Raw genomic sequence first — 17,434 nt, 5'->3', positions numbered from 1 at the left:
CCGCTGCCACTGCTGCTGCTGCTGCTGGGGGTTGGATCTTAATCCCAGAAGCAGCCCAAGAAGAAGACTACTAGTAGTTTACAACAATTGACTGTTAAACAATCCTTTGCAAGAGGAAGCAAGTATGAAAGCTGTTACCCAGTCGCTAAGCGGATCACAGACACCATGGCAACTATACTAGTATTAGATCAGCGTCCAATATTCACTATTAATGCAGCTGGTTTTAGACAGTTAATTGACGTCGTGTCCCCATTACCAAATTCCATCATGACACAATTTTAGTAGAAAAGCTATTCCTCACCTCTACTAGAAGGTTTGTAAAAATGTATTTATTGGGCTATAAATTGCCATTCTACCAACTCTACACTTAACCACAGATATGTGGACAATCTGAAGTTGGAAAATCACAGATTATATGACTGTGTCAGCCCACTGGGTTGGTGATTCACCTTCACAAGCAAGAACAGCAGCAGCATGTACCCAAATATGTCACATTTTTCAGAGGCAGGCTACTCTATGCATCATTGGCTTCAGCCATACAGCTACAAAAACTAAGAGATGTCATTGCTACATGGCTTATCCCACTTGAACTCTCCTCAGGATATGTCATTTCTGTTAATGTTACCAATATTGTGAGAGCATTACAACTGGGAGAATTCGATTACATTCCTTGTTTTGCTCACACAATCAACTTGGTGGTGCAGAGCTTTTTGAAAAATGACGGACGTGCAGGAGATGCTGTCTGGCCCATAAAATTTTGGGACATTTGCAGCAGCTATAAGAACAATTTAATTTGCCCTGCCACCAATTGTAGCAAGAGATGGTAACAAAATGGAATTCCACACTTTATATGCTTCTAAGGCTGGAGGAACAGCGAAAAGCCATCAGTCTCATTGTTCATTGGTTTGTTAAACTGTACCTGCTACCCCTCTTGTTTCTGTGTGAGTTTGTTAAACCTTTTAAATATATTTCTTGCACTGTTTGACATTTTGAGCTTGATCTATCAGCTAGTGTAATAGTTGACAATATGGTTAACTACAGGTCTAGGGATAGGGACAGGACTAAGGATAGGGACAGGGACAATTCTAGGGATAGGGACAGGGTTAGAGTTAGGTATACTACTGTCTACATTTGAATTGTCAACCTAATAAATACTGTCTACATTGCAATTGATGTTCTAATAATAGTGTTGATGTAATTATATTGTCATCTTTACAACCTCATCTACTCTGCTGCCCATCACTCATATTATGTCAATCCAACATAAGGGTGAGTGGAAGTTTCGAAGGACAATTCCATCTTGCTCCACTTTTCTGCCACTGCTGTGTGGCAATGTCTCCTTAATGTGCTATGAACTGCCATGTGTTGTGCCGTTACTAATCGACAGAGCAACCAGGCAGCTTGCTGCAGTCTTAGAGTTCATTGACAGCACTGTTAGCTTACCTGCCCTAAGCATATTGCTAGTTTGTTTTGTGGAGGCCCAAACACACCAAACACTTTAGCCACAAAAGTGGCACTCCTTGTCGCTGAAATGCTTGGTTTGTTAAAGTGTGCATGTCCTTTTTAATATCTAACATAAAGGTGGGTGGTAGGGCACAAGGGCAATTCCATCTTGCACCACTTTTCTTTTCTGCCACTGTTGTGTGGCAATGTTTCCTAGATGTGCTGTGAACTGTTGTTTGTTTGTGCCATTGCTCTGTCCCTTAGTATCCAGCCAGCTCGCTGCAGTCTTTGGCCGAAAGTGGATGAAAATAATATTGCGAAACTAGTGAGGTGTTCAAAATTGACTGAAAATGATTGGAAATTAGTGTTATTGAGGTTAATAATAATGTAGGAACAAAAAAAAGTGCAAAATTACGTGAATTTTGCATATTTTAGCAAATATGCACTTATATAATTTATCTTCCCATTTGTAAATATTCCAGTTTTATGGGCATTGATGTTACCTGCCAAAGGAGTCACAATGATATCACAAATTTGCAAAATCAGCGTTTGTGCTACTTTGGACTTGCACTGTAAATGACATCCACTTTGTAATAATCATTATTCAAAATGTATCTACTACTTAGCACAAAATTTGTCAGTGATAGGCAAGAGCATACCTAGTTTCAACATGACTCATTTCACTTGGGATGCAAATGTGAATTACTGGTGAACATAACAAATATAAAATACGAAATAATCTGTGGTTTGGCTATGAAGATGATATATTTTATTATATTTTATCAGTACTTTCTTCTTAACATTTTCATTCATAATAATAATAATTGAATATATAATATCTGATACTGTTGTTCTAAATTTACAGAATTGCTAACTATACTATAAAATGTTGCCATCATGCTGGAAAAGGCATTGTTCGTCATCAAACTGTTCTTGGATAGTTGGGAGAAGTTGCTCTTGGAGGCTGTTTTGGTACCATTCTTTATTCATGGCTGTGTTCTTAGGCAAAATTGTGAGTCCTTCACGTAAATTTGGCAAACAGATTTGAAATCAGCACAAAAAATACTATAAGAAACACCCTATCAGATCAATTTAACATTCGAAAAGTAAAATTTTTTAGATCATTGTAATCTATAAACAAGTACAGTATATCAATAATCCTATATACACAACCACATAACAAGCAATCCCACATGTCCCATATCATGGGGAGGGGAAGATCTATTGTAAAGGCACAATCACACTCCTATAGAATGTATTAACTTCAAACACTTAGGGGTATATTTACTAAACTGCGGGTTTGAAAAAGTGGAGATGTTGCCTATAGCAACCAGATTCTAGCTTCCATTAATTTAGTGCATTCTACAAAATGACAGCTAGAATCTGATTGGTTGCTATAGGCAACATCTCTACTTTTTCAAACCTGCACTTTAGTAAATATACCGCTTAAACTGCATTACTTCAACTATCTAACTTTCTAAGAAACAATTTGCAATATCACTTTCTAATCCAAAACTATAAATTATAACAGTCTATTTCACTTTCTAATCCACAAATATAGTCACTTTCCAAACAATCTTATCACTTTCTATTTCATTCCCTTACAAGTCATTTTCCAGACAATCCTATCACTTATTATTTCGATCCCTTATAAACAATATCTTCCTTAGGCTGGGTACTCACTACAGTGTTTTCAGCCGATTATCCAGCCAATCAGACGATAAATGACCAGTTGGCCTGATATCACTGTAGTGTGTACCCTGCAATGATGAACGATTATCGTTCCAAAGCCCCCAGTACCGTTTAATGAGATTTTTAAAGTGAACTAAAAATCACGTTCAACGATGGAACAGTGTTGTTCCAGTCCTGCAGTGTGTATGCACTCCCGACATTCTGTGCTGTACAGCTGCAATCATAGCGATGACCTAGTTATGTAGTTTGGCAGTCTGTTACAGAAAGAATATTACATGATGCCGTCTCTTTATACTGGTAATGCCTTCCCATCCATGAGATGTTTTTTGTGTCATCATATCAGAGGCATTGCTCAGGATAACTAAAAGTAGCCATATCAGGATGTTGAGATCTGCCACTTATAATGATCCATTTGTATTATTCTTGTGCTTTTTAATTGTGCATGGATAGCTGTCATTTATATCTTTATATTTATATTTATTTAGTTAGATAGTTTGCAAATGTCAAGTGAACCTGTTAACCCTGTCCCATAGCTTCTTGTATGGCCTTAGGTATAAACTTCTACTTTATCACATCAATATATATATAATGTATACTCATAAACAGTGAAAGTGGTAGCAGTCACTGTGAGACCCCCAGCCCCAAAAGAACTGCTCTCCAAAGGCAGGACTAGCACTCCCCGGGGCTGAGCCAGTGGAGCCCACTGACCCTCATTCCTTGCCAGCCACCCCCCACGTTCCCCCAGGTCTGGGAAGCTGACCCTGCCAACGGTAGCTTCTTGCATTTCCTGCCTTTTGTGGATATACAGGAATCTCCAGCGCGTCTGTTGTTTCACAGCACTGGACACAGATTTTTTAGAGCACAGTGCTCGAGTGGACGTGGATGCAGGTACGATCAATAAGCAGTGCAGTTATGCTAAAGCTCTACTTTCAGCTGGCAAGGATGCTGAGGATGTGTGTTCTGGGTACCAGGAGAGGAAATGGAGAGCAATAGCAGTGGGAAAGGGGAACAAATGCAGAACCAGTAGCAACCGTTCGTTTGCGTTGAACCCAAAGTCCCTTCCACCGAAAACATGTATCCATCTATATCATTGACACTATGCTGCTACTTTAAAGCTGATGGTTATGACAGTGGAAGAGCACAGATCTGAAGGTAAATCATGTACAACAGGTATAGGGTGCACACATGGATCAGCATGCTTATTGGGATTCTTTTTTTTTCCTTTGGTTAAATCGCTAAAACTATCACATCATTAGAATTTTCCTGTAATCTGTTCACAGCCTTACACACTATGCAATTACAGTGCTAGCAAGTACATTGTAATCCTGTCACATACAACCAATGTACTATTTAAGCAGTCACACATTTCTAGGCATCTATATACGAAAGACATATAATTATATGGCATTCAAACTCCATATGATCACTGACCAAACATTATCAAATTATGTGATCTTACCAGGTACCAGCCAAAACAGTGCTCCATGTTGCCTTACACTGCAGCTTCTATACATACTTCCTTATCCATGGAGTCCTCAAATGGATCTATGGGGCTATGAGAGATTCTAATCTTGATTGTGTGATTTTAACAGATTTCTAAAGTGGAGGTGGGATACCTGTCACAGGATGCTGGCTTCCCTCATTTGATATGTAAATGTAGACAGCTCCCGCAGAGAAACCTATTTTTATAGTTAGTATGCCATATAAGGTGGGGGAGTAGATTAATGTCTATTTACTTGGAAATGTCATATGTTATACTCTCTTACATACATCTGTTTAAATCTGTGTAAAATGTTTAAAAAGAAAAGTAAGCCCTCCTTTCTCTTGTTTCCTTTCTTCCCCATTTTCTTCCTACCCCATCCTTGTCGTCTTGAGCTTCCTTTGCCATCCTTTTATTGCCTGAGAATTGCCCTTTGTAATATGTCTCGATTTATGTTACCATTCTTGTATTACTATTTGTATTTGTTACCCGCATTTTTCAGTTCTACTTGTGCTATGTAATGTCTTGTGATTTTTTATTTGTGTTTGTTATCTATGTCTATTTTGTTTGTGCCATGTACAGCACTGCAGAGCTTTGTGACTTCCTATAAAAAACTGGTAGTAATAATAATAATTAAAAAGGTGCATAGTGTGATGGACACAATTTAAGCTCTGGTCCATTGAGGACTTGTTCCGGACCTTACCTACCGGTAGCTCAAGTTGCAGTTTCATCAACCACCCTGCTATCTAAGGAAATCAGTGGAAAGCTGTCAAAGATAGACCTCTTTCTGTAAGAAGGTGGAGCAGATAAGTTGTAATGGAATGTATATTGTCATATGCACTCTAGTGAGAGAAAAAAAGAAGCTGCTGCCAGCTAGAGATTAATTTTTAATGGTAACAGAATGCATGAGAAATGCAGTCCAAAGAGCTGAGGAGTTGGTAGAAAAATATATATACCTTATGTAACCCTGCTGAATAGAGCAGTTAGTTCCAAGAGAGAGAAATAAGGAAATAAGAAGGTTCACAGGGCGAAAGTAAGATCTATAATTCTGAGTGAGCATCTGATGAAGATATAGACATAGAAATATGTGATGATGAGTATTATGCACATGTGGATAAGCAAATAACCAAATCTAACATCTATATGTCAGTAAACATAGTCAGTAAACATAGTCACACTATCATGGAAATTGAGATAAAGGAAATCTGTGGTATATGCAAACAAATCTGAGAGATCTGCAAAGGAAACAACAGAGTCACTGTTACTGTGGGTATGAAGGTGCAGGCAGTGTAATGTTAACAGGAAAGGTGCCAGTAAGTATGGGAGTACTGACAACTGATCCGAAGCTAGTGGCTCATGGTGCTTGGTGGTGGATTACAGGGTGATAAACAAACAAACATCCCATCTCACAACAGCTGTTCCAGATATAATGCCTATTATAGAGACAATATAAAAAGATGCAAGGAAATATAATGTATTGATAGACCTGGCTAATGCATTCTCTTCAGTCCATATACATGCTGTCTCACAATACCAGTGACTACATATGGGATGCATGTCAAGACTTTCAACATGATCCTCAAAGTCAGACTTTATTCAATAGGAAGGGGTACTGGCAGAAAAGAGGAATAATTTCCTCAGGTGATGGCTAAACAATTAACCAGACTGACCACTCCCATACTCCAATATTCCCTGGTGAAGAAGACTTCAATTTGCAAACATCTAAATGATTATGGAAAACAAAATTCATAGTTCACTGATGGTCCGGCAATGGTTACATATCAAGATCATTAGTGGTTTGCTGCTGTCTTCTGCCCAGCCTCAGGTAATGTCATACATGAGTTTGGTCAGGGTGGGTCTACATGCCACATTGCCTGGAATGGCAATCTAGAAAAGTTGAAACTGGATGGTGCATGGAAAGCCTATTTGGTGTGGCTGAAACATATGGAATTTCATTTTTTGCAACACTACACATAAGAAGAAATTACAGATGAGCCCTGTAGATGCCCACTTCCAACTGTATTTCGGCAACCCTAACCATGAAGCTGACCAAAACACCCAAGTTAATGTGGGTGGATTGTTATAGAATGCATTGTAGGAGTATACACAACAACATGGGATAATGCTGACAATGGACATGATACAATGTAACCACATACTGTTCTATCCCAGGCGAGATCAAGCAATGACCAGTAGAGCTAAATCATAGGGGGCGCTTCATAGAGGGCCCAATTATAAAGAACAGTGAGTAGTGTAAAAAGGCTCGATCACATTCTCGATAGTACAGCTAATTTACCCCTGCAAGTATGCTAACGAATGTACCAAAAAATCACATCCCTACAAGCTCAGCTGAGGAATAACAGTAGTAAAAATCTTTCTTCCTTGTATTTAAAAAAGCATCTGTCAATATAGAAGCTGCACCGTCTAATGAGACATAAAATCTTAAGAATTAAAATAGACAGCACAATAAATCATCTATCTTTATCTAACTAAAAAAATGCTAATATAACCAATGTCTGTGAGATAAAAAAGATACACTTTTATATAATTCATACATATATTAGTAACATATTGGTCATAAACTACTGCAGTGTGAAGTGTTAAATATGTAAACCAATTATTAGTTCTATACAAAGGAATTGACTAACTTAATATGCTCAATTGAGAAGTTTCAGTCAAGTGCCAATTTGTCACATGAAAAAGGTGGAACGAAAATCTTCAGTTATTTATGTGGACATCAATTACAAGTGTCATATTTTGATACTGTTGACCTAGATGTCCTAAACACCTCTACACAGCACTTTACAAAACATGTTTTTCTGTTGACAAGAACAAAAGTCAAGGCAGGGCACAGGTGTATAGGTGCTAAGTCAGGGAAGGCAACAGGTCTGTGGGTACACATGTCAAGGGAGGGCACAGGTGTATAGGTGCTAAGTCAGGGAAGGCTACAGGTCTGTGGGTACACATGTCAGGGAAGGGCACAGGTGTGTGGGCGCACAAGTCAGTAGAGATCACAGGTGTGTGGGAGCACAAGTCTGAGAAGGGCACAAGGTGTGTGGGAGCACAAGACAAGGGAGGGCACAGGAATGTGGGTACACAAGTCAGGGGAGGATATGGGTGTGTGTGTGTGTGTGTGTGTGTGTACAAGTCAGAGAAGGGCACAGATGCATGGGTGCATAAGTCAGGGGAGAGCACAGGTGCATGGATACACAAGTCAAGGGAGGGCATAGGTGCATGGGTACACGAGTCAGGGAAAGGCATACGTGCATGGGTACACAAGTCCGGGGAGGTCACAGGTGTCTGTGTACAAGTAAATGTATGCATCATGTAACTATGCTTAGACTAGCCTATAACTTACATCCACATTTCAAGGCATATGCAGCTTTTGCGTAGCGAGCGCAGAGTCCCTCTCTGTCTCAGTCCCATGCATACTCATACACAGAGATGTATGAGCAGAAATTTCAGTCAGATCTTTTATCTGACTGGGTAGTATGTCATTTGAAGCTGCCCACTGAATGTCTGACCAGCAGTGACCATCCTCGGCAGGCATCTATGTAGTAGTGGGACCATGAAGAAGTTCAGAAACCTCTGAGGATTCAAACAGAGCATGCGAGCGAAGTGCATGATGTCACTTCCATTACACATTTTCATCTACAAATGATTTTTACTAGGTGCCACCAAAGACGTTCCACTTTAAAAGTTCTAAATGAAACTATAAGCTTTGAACTATTTAGAAGCTGACCAGGTTTATCAGACATCTTGGCTGCCAAGAGATGTAGTATTCATCAAGGCAATAATAAAAGTCTTTCATATAGTTTCTGGCTGCTTTTACTTGTAGTAAATCAGGGCAGAATCTGTCTGCAATAGCAAAAAAGTGTGATATATTACTGCACCAGCATCATTTTGGTGCATTCTTATACCATAATTCTTAACAATTTAATATGAGTAGCTTTCAATTGTTTGAATCGGATGGAAAATATTACATTACTACCCATAGTCAACTTAAATGAAAATATTTGCACATAGCCATACAGTTTATAATATATATGTTTGCTAAAGGGAAATTATTGGTTTCCCAATTTCTTGTGTACATTCACCAGTGAGGTTAGCATAAAGCAGATGATAATCAAATGGCTGACAATTTGGCCCTTAAATGGTTTGTATTGATTTAATACTATTATTCGCGTCAACAGCATAAATTTGTTTCAGTTTTACGTACAGACTTGTGATGTTTTTGCTACATTTTAACAGCAGATAAAGATGTCCCTCCATTTGGCTCTGCTTTTTTAAAACGTTTTTTGTTCAGCTAAAATAAAATGTTCTCAATACTGTATTAGCCCCACAGGCAGAGTACAGGGCCAGCGCTATGCGGAAGGAAGAAAACTGCCCATCACGGAGCAATAAGAGAGAAGTGGAGAAGAGGAGCCACTCAGAAATGAAAAGAGAGGAAACATTAAGAAAATGATAGGAAGAAGATTAAAAGAAAGAGTCCACAAATACAGAGTACAAAAGACTAGAAAGAGAGGAATTAATAGAGATTTAAAGATACAGAAACAACAGGAATAGAGAGAACAGAACTAGAATTTTGTTTTATTTTGTAAAGTGATTATAGGTAAGATTATATAAGTGTAAACTGAAAAATAATAAGTTATCCCGTGAAATTCAGCATTAAAAAGAACATTAAAACAGTTTTGGTTAAAGTGAAGAGTAAGGGATTGTTAAGGAATAATGGTGGGGAGAAGTCTGCAGACAGCAGAGAAATCTGTGGTTAGCAGGAACCGTGCATCATGTGGACGAGGAGCAGAGAAGTCAGGGGGTGAGCCTGTGCAATGTGCACATGTAGAGGCCTCCTGTGTGATGACAGTGATTGCATGCTGCCTCTATACAGGAACAGGCAGCATTGGGGCAGCACAGTGGCCTAATGGTTAGCACTTCTGCCTCACAGCACTGGGGTCATGAGTTCGATTCCCGACCATGGCCTAATCTGTGTGGAGTTTGTATGTTCTCCCTGTGTTTGCGTGGGTTTCCTCCGGGTGCTCCAGTTTCCTCCCACACTCCAAAAACATACTGGTAGGTTAATTGGCTGCTATCAAAATTTACCCTAGTCTCTGTCTGTGTGTGTGTGTGTGTGTGTGTGTGTGTGTTAGGGAATTTAGACTGTAAGCTCCAATGGGGCAGGGACTGATGTGAGTAAGTTCTCTGTACAGCGCTGCGGAATTAGTGGCGCTATATAAATAACTGATGATGATGATGATGTGGCCAATTGTACAGAGAGACAGGTGGTGATCCCGCTAGCACCCCCAGCAAGCTTGCTAGTAGGGATTATTTTAAATAGTTTAATAGTACAAATTGCGGGCTACTGTGGCGCTCCCTTGGTTTTGCGCCCTCGGTGGTCGCACCAGCAGTACCGCCCTTGTTATGGCCCTGACTATATATACTGCATATATAAGAATCAGGGAATAACGGCTACAGTAGTAAATTAAGGGGTTTTCTTTAGGACCCCTAGCATTTTCTTTTCATTAATTACCATATCTTATCGCAGTGATAAGAAATGAATTAATGTATCTACTTTTTAAAATTCTTCAAATGGGATAGCAGCTCTAATAGAAGCCTGAACTGGCGAATAGTTTATATTAAAGTGATCGCAATCGCGATCATTTTACTTGCAGGTTATATTGGCTTTTGTAAATTTGCGATGGGAGGAGCACAAAGCCTGCCGAAGAGGGATCCATAGATCTCTCTCCTGCTAACGCCATCTTCAGAAATTCAGAGCTTGATAAATAGAGTACTTTTGCAGTCCCCGTAGACACCTATGGGGACTGAATTTGCACAGTAAGAGATTGGGATTGAAGTAGACATTGAAGATATGTGCTGTGATACTCTAATAATAAATAGCCTTGTTACTTTAAACTGTATGTATGAACCTCTTTGGAGTTTCATAAATAGGCCCCTAAATTTGAAGCCGAATATGGAGAGCCACCAAACTCCTCTCTACTGCATATAGTTAATTACATCTATTAGGAGCAAAAATGCTTAACCCAAAATTTTGACTAATAATAGTTGAAATATGCTCTTGGCTGAGAAATGTCCATTAGATAGAACTAAAATACTAAATATATTAAATATATATGGCTTAAGGGAAGATGTAGTATTTGTTGTATTGCAATTTTAAATGTAGTTTATATCAATATTTACCATGTGAAGATACATATAAGGACTACTAGTATAACCATGCTAGGGCTGTCAAATTTTAGCCCCGGGGGGCAATACTCGACTCAGCAGCTTAAAGGAGAAAAAATGTGACCCAGTCCAAGGTAGCCCACAATGGGATTGACCCCCCTGCCACCCAGCCCAGCCTGCCTCTGAGTATAACCACGTAGAGTAACAAAAAAACACATAACATTGTTGCGAGTCACGGCTCGCTTCGGGCTGCTCTCAGCGGCGTCTTTGCAATCGCCGCCATGCCTCTGCATCTGTGGCAGCTGGGCGCGAGCGCAAACTGTATTATTTAATGAAACACATCCTGGGGCTAATTATGGCACACCAGGCCCCTATCTCCTGATTGGCCAGTTCTTGTATTTAAGGCAGGGAGGGCTGCCTAATATAGCGTTGGTGCTGTGCATTTGCTGACCTGCTCTGTGCTCCTGTGGACAGGGCCCTCTTTCCCATTGGGCACAATGGGCAGGTGCCCGGGGGACCTGCAGCCCAGGGAGAACCGTCGGAGGCAGCAAAAAAAAAAAAAAACCTGGAAAAAAAAAAGACAATACTTTCCTTGCGGTCAGCTGGCGATCCGGCTCTCTCCATGGTCTCCTCCTCCATGCGGCTACAGGGCCCATGTATATAATCAGTTTTTTTATTTTTTTTTGTATATATAGGGGCCCCGGTGCACTGCTGTGCCCGGGGGCCTAAGATGTTCTTAAGAGGGCCCTGCCTGTGGATACTCTGTTAAATTCCTGACAAATTCTTTTTGTGACCATTGGTTTGTTTCTGGACCCTGCTTGTACTCTGATTGCCCTAACCTAGATAATCTTGCTTGCTGGCAGCCCTGACCCTTTGGCCTGTTCCTGGCTACTGGCTGCAATGGACCCCTGACCCCGGCCTGCTTCTGACCATCCATTACTAACTTGGCTACCGCCTCCTATTTAGCTGCTGCGGTATTGCATATAAGCTTCTACTACACTAAGAGTTAAGACCTGGGGGCATCCAAGTATCTGTGAGCGTAACAAGCTCTATGGGAAAGGCGTCTGCTATAGGCAAAGACTTCTGTCACCTGTTCTGGACGCTTATGTCAATAGCCACTAGCCCTAACAAATATCTAATTATTTATTGGTTTACCATATTTAATTAGTCTTCTGCATTTATTCCACTGTCTACCCTATTTAATCCCTTTTCATGCACAACCCAATAAAAAAAATCATCCATAAATCTGTGTCCTGTTTTGTGGGGTCTCATTCCAGTTCTCCCTTGGTAAGGGTGTGTGCATTTTCTCTCTGAAGATAGGAGTAGAGCAGTCTCCATCAAAAAGTAGTGCACCACATGTTAGTAACAGCCCTTTCAATAAAATAAATGTTTACATTTTGTATAAAATGCTGTTAAGTTATTGGCTTCAAATAAACATGAGAGTGAGGGAATATGAGGACTCTCTTTATTACTTGCAGCAAGTGTGTGTGTGTGTGTGTGTGTGTGTGTGTGTGTGTGTGTGTGTGGCTTTTTATTATATTGCTCGAAGCGTAACATGAAGGTGCAAAACGAGTCCCATTAAAAGTAGAATTGTAATACCCTGCAATTCTCAGGTATATTACTGCATGCATTTATTCAGAAAACTATATCTCCCAGGATTCCTCTGGGAAGTTCATTGCAAATTGCATAGACAATTTTGGGGTCGACAAACTGCAAACTACAGCCCCAGGCTGCTCACTTGAGCTCCAGACTGCACTAGAAAGATGCAGCGACAGTTCAATACTGTAATAAGTTACAAAAAGCCCTCAAGAAAACAGTCAGAATGTACTAGAACAGGCCTGGCCAACCTGTGGCTCTCCAGATGTTGTGAAACTGCAAGTCCCAGCATGCCCTGTCAGCTATTATCTGGCTATCTACTGGTAAAGCATGCTGGGACTTGTAGTTTCACAACACATAGAGAGCCACATGTTGGCCAGGCCTGTACTAGAAAGCTTCAGGGGATTCTCGGGGAAAGGGGAGGAGCCACCAACAGACTGGTGGAAGTTAATTAGTTGTGTTGTGTTACTGCTGGCTTGGATAATGAAGGATCTCCCCACAAAGAGGCTTGGAGAGCTGTTATTGAACTATTGCCTGATGGATGTATGAAGCAAAAGAATGTAAAAACCAACCCAGAAGGAAGCATCTTTGGAGTACAGGAAAACACCTAGCTTGCCACTGCCCCTAAGATGTCAGCAGGACTCATATGAAGACAGATAAGTTTATGATTTATTTTGTTTGTTATGCTTACGTTATTTAAGTGAAACAAGTGAGCCATCAACTGTGTTATTAAAACCTCTGACTGTAATATTTCTATTGAGAGATTATGTTGCTGTCTGAAGGGATAGTTTCATAGGCAAACCGATGGGGGTTTCCTAGTGACTGGAAACCTCCTTCCAAGCCTGGGGCACTGTATAATTGAGGGTGGCTGGACCCTGCCCCCGCTTTACACGGCTCTGCTTGAAAAGAGAGAGCTGCGTGCACCTAACAGTAGTCCACGCAGCATTGCCCATTTATATTATGGGCATAGGAAGAGTTGGAGACCAGCCAAGCACTGTCTAAAATTATAGCCACGTCCCCATGCATGCTGGCCACGCCCACTGGTGGCGTGGTGTGGAAACCCCCCTCTACAAATCCTGCGTTTGCCCCTGAGTTTATTCCAGTCAAATCTGCTGTATTTAAGGTTATCTACAAACTGATGCAGTGTGCAAGGGGCATAGAGAGAAATCATTCGTCACAAGAGTTTGTGTATATTGCATCGTAAGTTTGAATCCATTGTGAAATATTATCTCTCACTGTTGTAAAGCCTTACACCACAAGCAAAGAGAATAAACCCACAAGTTTATGCAGAAATAGCCGGTGTTCCGTGTTTCATTCCAAAACTACTGGGGGGACCTTTGCCTATTTTTTATTTCACCAGGCCTGTAGATTCATTTTTTACACTACCTATGGGGTGCTAAGCATCTGCCCCATTACAGGATGTCACTCTGAGCTGGTGAAAAAGTCTTTTTGTGGAATAAAAATGGCTGTGCACCCATCTGCACAGCAAAAAGGGCCCCTAGAAGTCCACTGCCTCCTCCCCTTTATCTCCTTTCAGTATTCTCAATCTACAAAATAAAATTCAATTTCTACACTGCTCCAAAAAACAAGGTACATTGGTACGCCTACTACATACTTTGTACTCCACCCCTACTCCTGCTCTCGATCTGTGCAAATGCCTGCTTGTCCGCTTATAAAAAACAAACAGCATTTTTCTCCATAACCCATGCGTTTTTGGCGAAAATTTTGTGCAAATTGAAGTTTATGACAGATTTATGACAAACTGGTTCTACACTATATGGTGGATGCTGGTGGATGCTTAATTAATGAGCTCCAGTGCTTGAAATATCTACAGGCAATTTTAGGCAGAAGTTTCATTTCAAGTATCAGGGTTTATTCCAGTAAATTGTAGTACCAAGCATAATTTAAATTAAGCAAAATTATTTTTGAGTTAGCCTTTAATAACATGTGCAAGGGCTACACCATTAAATGTGATATATCACATATAATATGCTCTTTGTGGTTTATGCTTAGAAAATTATATACTGTCCTGAAAAATTGCACACACACAAAAGGTAACATTACATAAATTCAAAATAAGAGCCAAGAATCTCTCCTTCACAGCCAGAGAGCATTTTACTGAAATTTGGCTATGTTCTTGAGGAGAAGAATGTTTAACGCTGAAGCTGCAAGAAAATTATCAATGTGAAACATTGCAGAAACCAATTGGTTTAGGAAACAGGTAGTTTACATGAATTTTTTAATGAACTTTTTAAATTATTTTAAAGCAATGAATGGTTAACTTTCTAATTTTTTGTTAATAATTTTGAATAATTGGTGTTTTTTCTGCCATTTTGTTTAATACATATACAGCTATACAGCTTACATTTTTTTTCCACCAGGAGACTTTTCTATAGTATAATAAACACACAACCTTCACATTTAGGGTTTCTGCTTCTGCTCATGCCTTAATGTCATTTTTGTTTAATGTTTAAGAGCCTGTGTGTACCGATATAGCAGATTTTTTTTTAACAAGTCAGAAGACTCGTGAGTTCTAATAAGCTCGCCTTTCGATAAGTGTCAAGATTACAGACAAATGATATTTGCACATATTTGTCTTCCAGGTTTCCTTCAATGTTGTTTTAAGAAATACTTGATTTGACTGCTAGCATTTCTCACAGACATGGTAAGTTCTCAACTGGCTTATGGCTGAATGCATTCTCCCCACAGCAGTGATAGTATTCAAAGCATTACATATGTCATGTTGACTCTTTTCTCCTGTCTTCTTTAAAATTTCTTGGCGATTTTCTACAGTTTGTCTGTAACATATATTTGCTATGATATGGGTCTGGTAATTGTGTCTGCTTGATGAGATTTTCTTAATGTCAAATTATGACAGTTTTAGTAGACTGTGTGAAATCTACATCACATACCGGAAACCACTGCATGTGACAGGAAAGCTGATGACTTCACCAGATTTACTAAACTTGCCCCCTTGATGTGCCACCACTCCCCTCTCCACCCTCACAATCCCTACATGTATCCTTGGCCCCAGCCTACACCAATTAAATAACAGGGTCCAACTCCTTATTTCACTCCAGCACAGTCTTTGTTGTAATTGAACATTTTCTCTAAAGTAACAGAGCTCACACAATTTCACAGGTGTCTTGTCTCACAGGGTCTCACTGTCTTTCTTTTGCCTGTTGCTCTCAGTCTGTTCAGACTGCCTCTGCTGTCACACTCTCTGAGTCTCTCTGTGCAGCCTCTCTTTTGTCACCCTGACCACCAACTGAATCTTTTGGCAGTCGCGTGGATGTGAGGTGTAGACAAGGGAGAGCTGACAAATTTTTGCCCAGGGTTAAGACTCTACTTAGCAACCTAGTAAGAACATTGTAAAGCATAAAAAAATGCAGGAGGCCCAGTAATCCAGCCCAACGTAGCTCACTATGGGAGCGGCCAGGGGGGCAGATGCCCTCCTCCCTGCCCCCCAGCCCAGCTTGCCCCTGACCATAGACTACCTCCAAAAACTTGAGACACTTACACACGTTTGAATATACCCTCTTACTAAGCCGCTGGAAGGTAGTGATGAAACTGGTTGGATGAGATGTGGACTGCACATCCTGCATTGGGCTTATTTCTTTAATCCATGATGAGGCTTGGATTGGACTAAAAACTTTGGCCGCCGGGGAATACTGATATAAAGCCGGTAGCTGATCTGAGCTAAGCTGATGATGGTATTATTATTATTATTATTATTATTATTTGTTAGGCGCCACAAGATTTCTGCAGTGCCGTACACAACACAAACAGTAGACTAGACAGGGTGAAACAGTACAGAACCATAAACATTATTACAAAGAATTTAGAGACTCTTGGCAAGGCTATTGCAGTGAAGTTGAAGCAGAAGAATAGGTATAGAGACAGTATGGAAGAGGGCTCTGCTCAAATGAGCTTACATCCTAAGGGAGGGTAAACAGACATCAGGCACAGAAGTGAATCAGTTAAGGGGATATAGCTTGGGTGAAGTGTAGAAAGGGGCCAGGTGGACAGAGAAGATAAGAATGAGTGGAGGAGATAAGAGAGGGTTAGGTGGATGGCTGGTAGGCTTTAAGGAACAGGTGAGTTTTAAGTGCCCGTTTGAAGGAGCATAGGATAGGGGACAGACGGATGAAGCGAGGGAGGTCGTTCCAGGGATTAACAACATCAGGAGTTGTAGTGAGCTGGCTGGCTGAAAGTGTTATCTACATACAATAATAAATTGATTTGTGCAACAAGTTGATGGGAAAAGAGCTTTTTCTCTCAATTACATGCATTAAGCTGGTATTTTTGTCTCTTGCCTTTAGACAAGATGCCTAGCCTCAAGGCAGTGTCATGTCTTTCTGCTATTAAGAGATAGCTTTGGACGCAAATGAAACAGACTGGCAAAACAACCCCTGACAGTCAGATGGCAGTTTAATAAAAAGCAGATTTTCTACTAGTAAAGCAAAATAGCACTGGACACAAATGAATAAAACCTAGTACCAAAGCAGTGGAAGATAGGATGGCAGTTTAATAAAAGACATAAGAGGACTAAGCCCAGCATTCCTTAATAGTACAGGAAGATGACATAAGACATAAATGAAACGATCAGTGAAAAGATCAGCCCCAGCTGGATAGAAATTTAAAGATTTAAAGATGACGTCACTGAGAAACGCAATGGTATTATCGCTGCTGTAAGGAGGTAATGTAAGTATGCAGCAATGTACAATGTAGTTTACAAAGTTTTCTTAATTGTACGTTGCTGCATACTTACATTACCCCCTTAACAGCAGCGATAGTAGCATCGCATTTCTTAGTGACGTCATTAAGTGTCACCGGCTTCTTCCTACATCGCATTTGACAACAGTCATTATTGATAGTGTGTCAGGAAGGAGATGTTTCGTCGTGAAGATGTTGGGTTAAGTGTTGTCAGGGCAGTCAGCATAGATATGCTGTACCCAACCCCCTCAATTATGTTTATAGACTATATCAGACTGTATCATTCAATCAGGATACGTACAATACAAAAGTGGATTATAAAATCTC

The sequence above is a fragment of the Mixophyes fleayi genome, chromosome 3, assembly GCF_038048845.1.
Source record: "Mixophyes fleayi isolate aMixFle1 chromosome 3, aMixFle1.hap1, whole genome shotgun sequence".
Lineage (NCBI taxonomy): Eukaryota > Metazoa > Chordata > Amphibia > Anura > Limnodynastidae > Mixophyes > Mixophyes fleayi.
Note: the sequence above shows the minus strand (reverse complement) of the source record.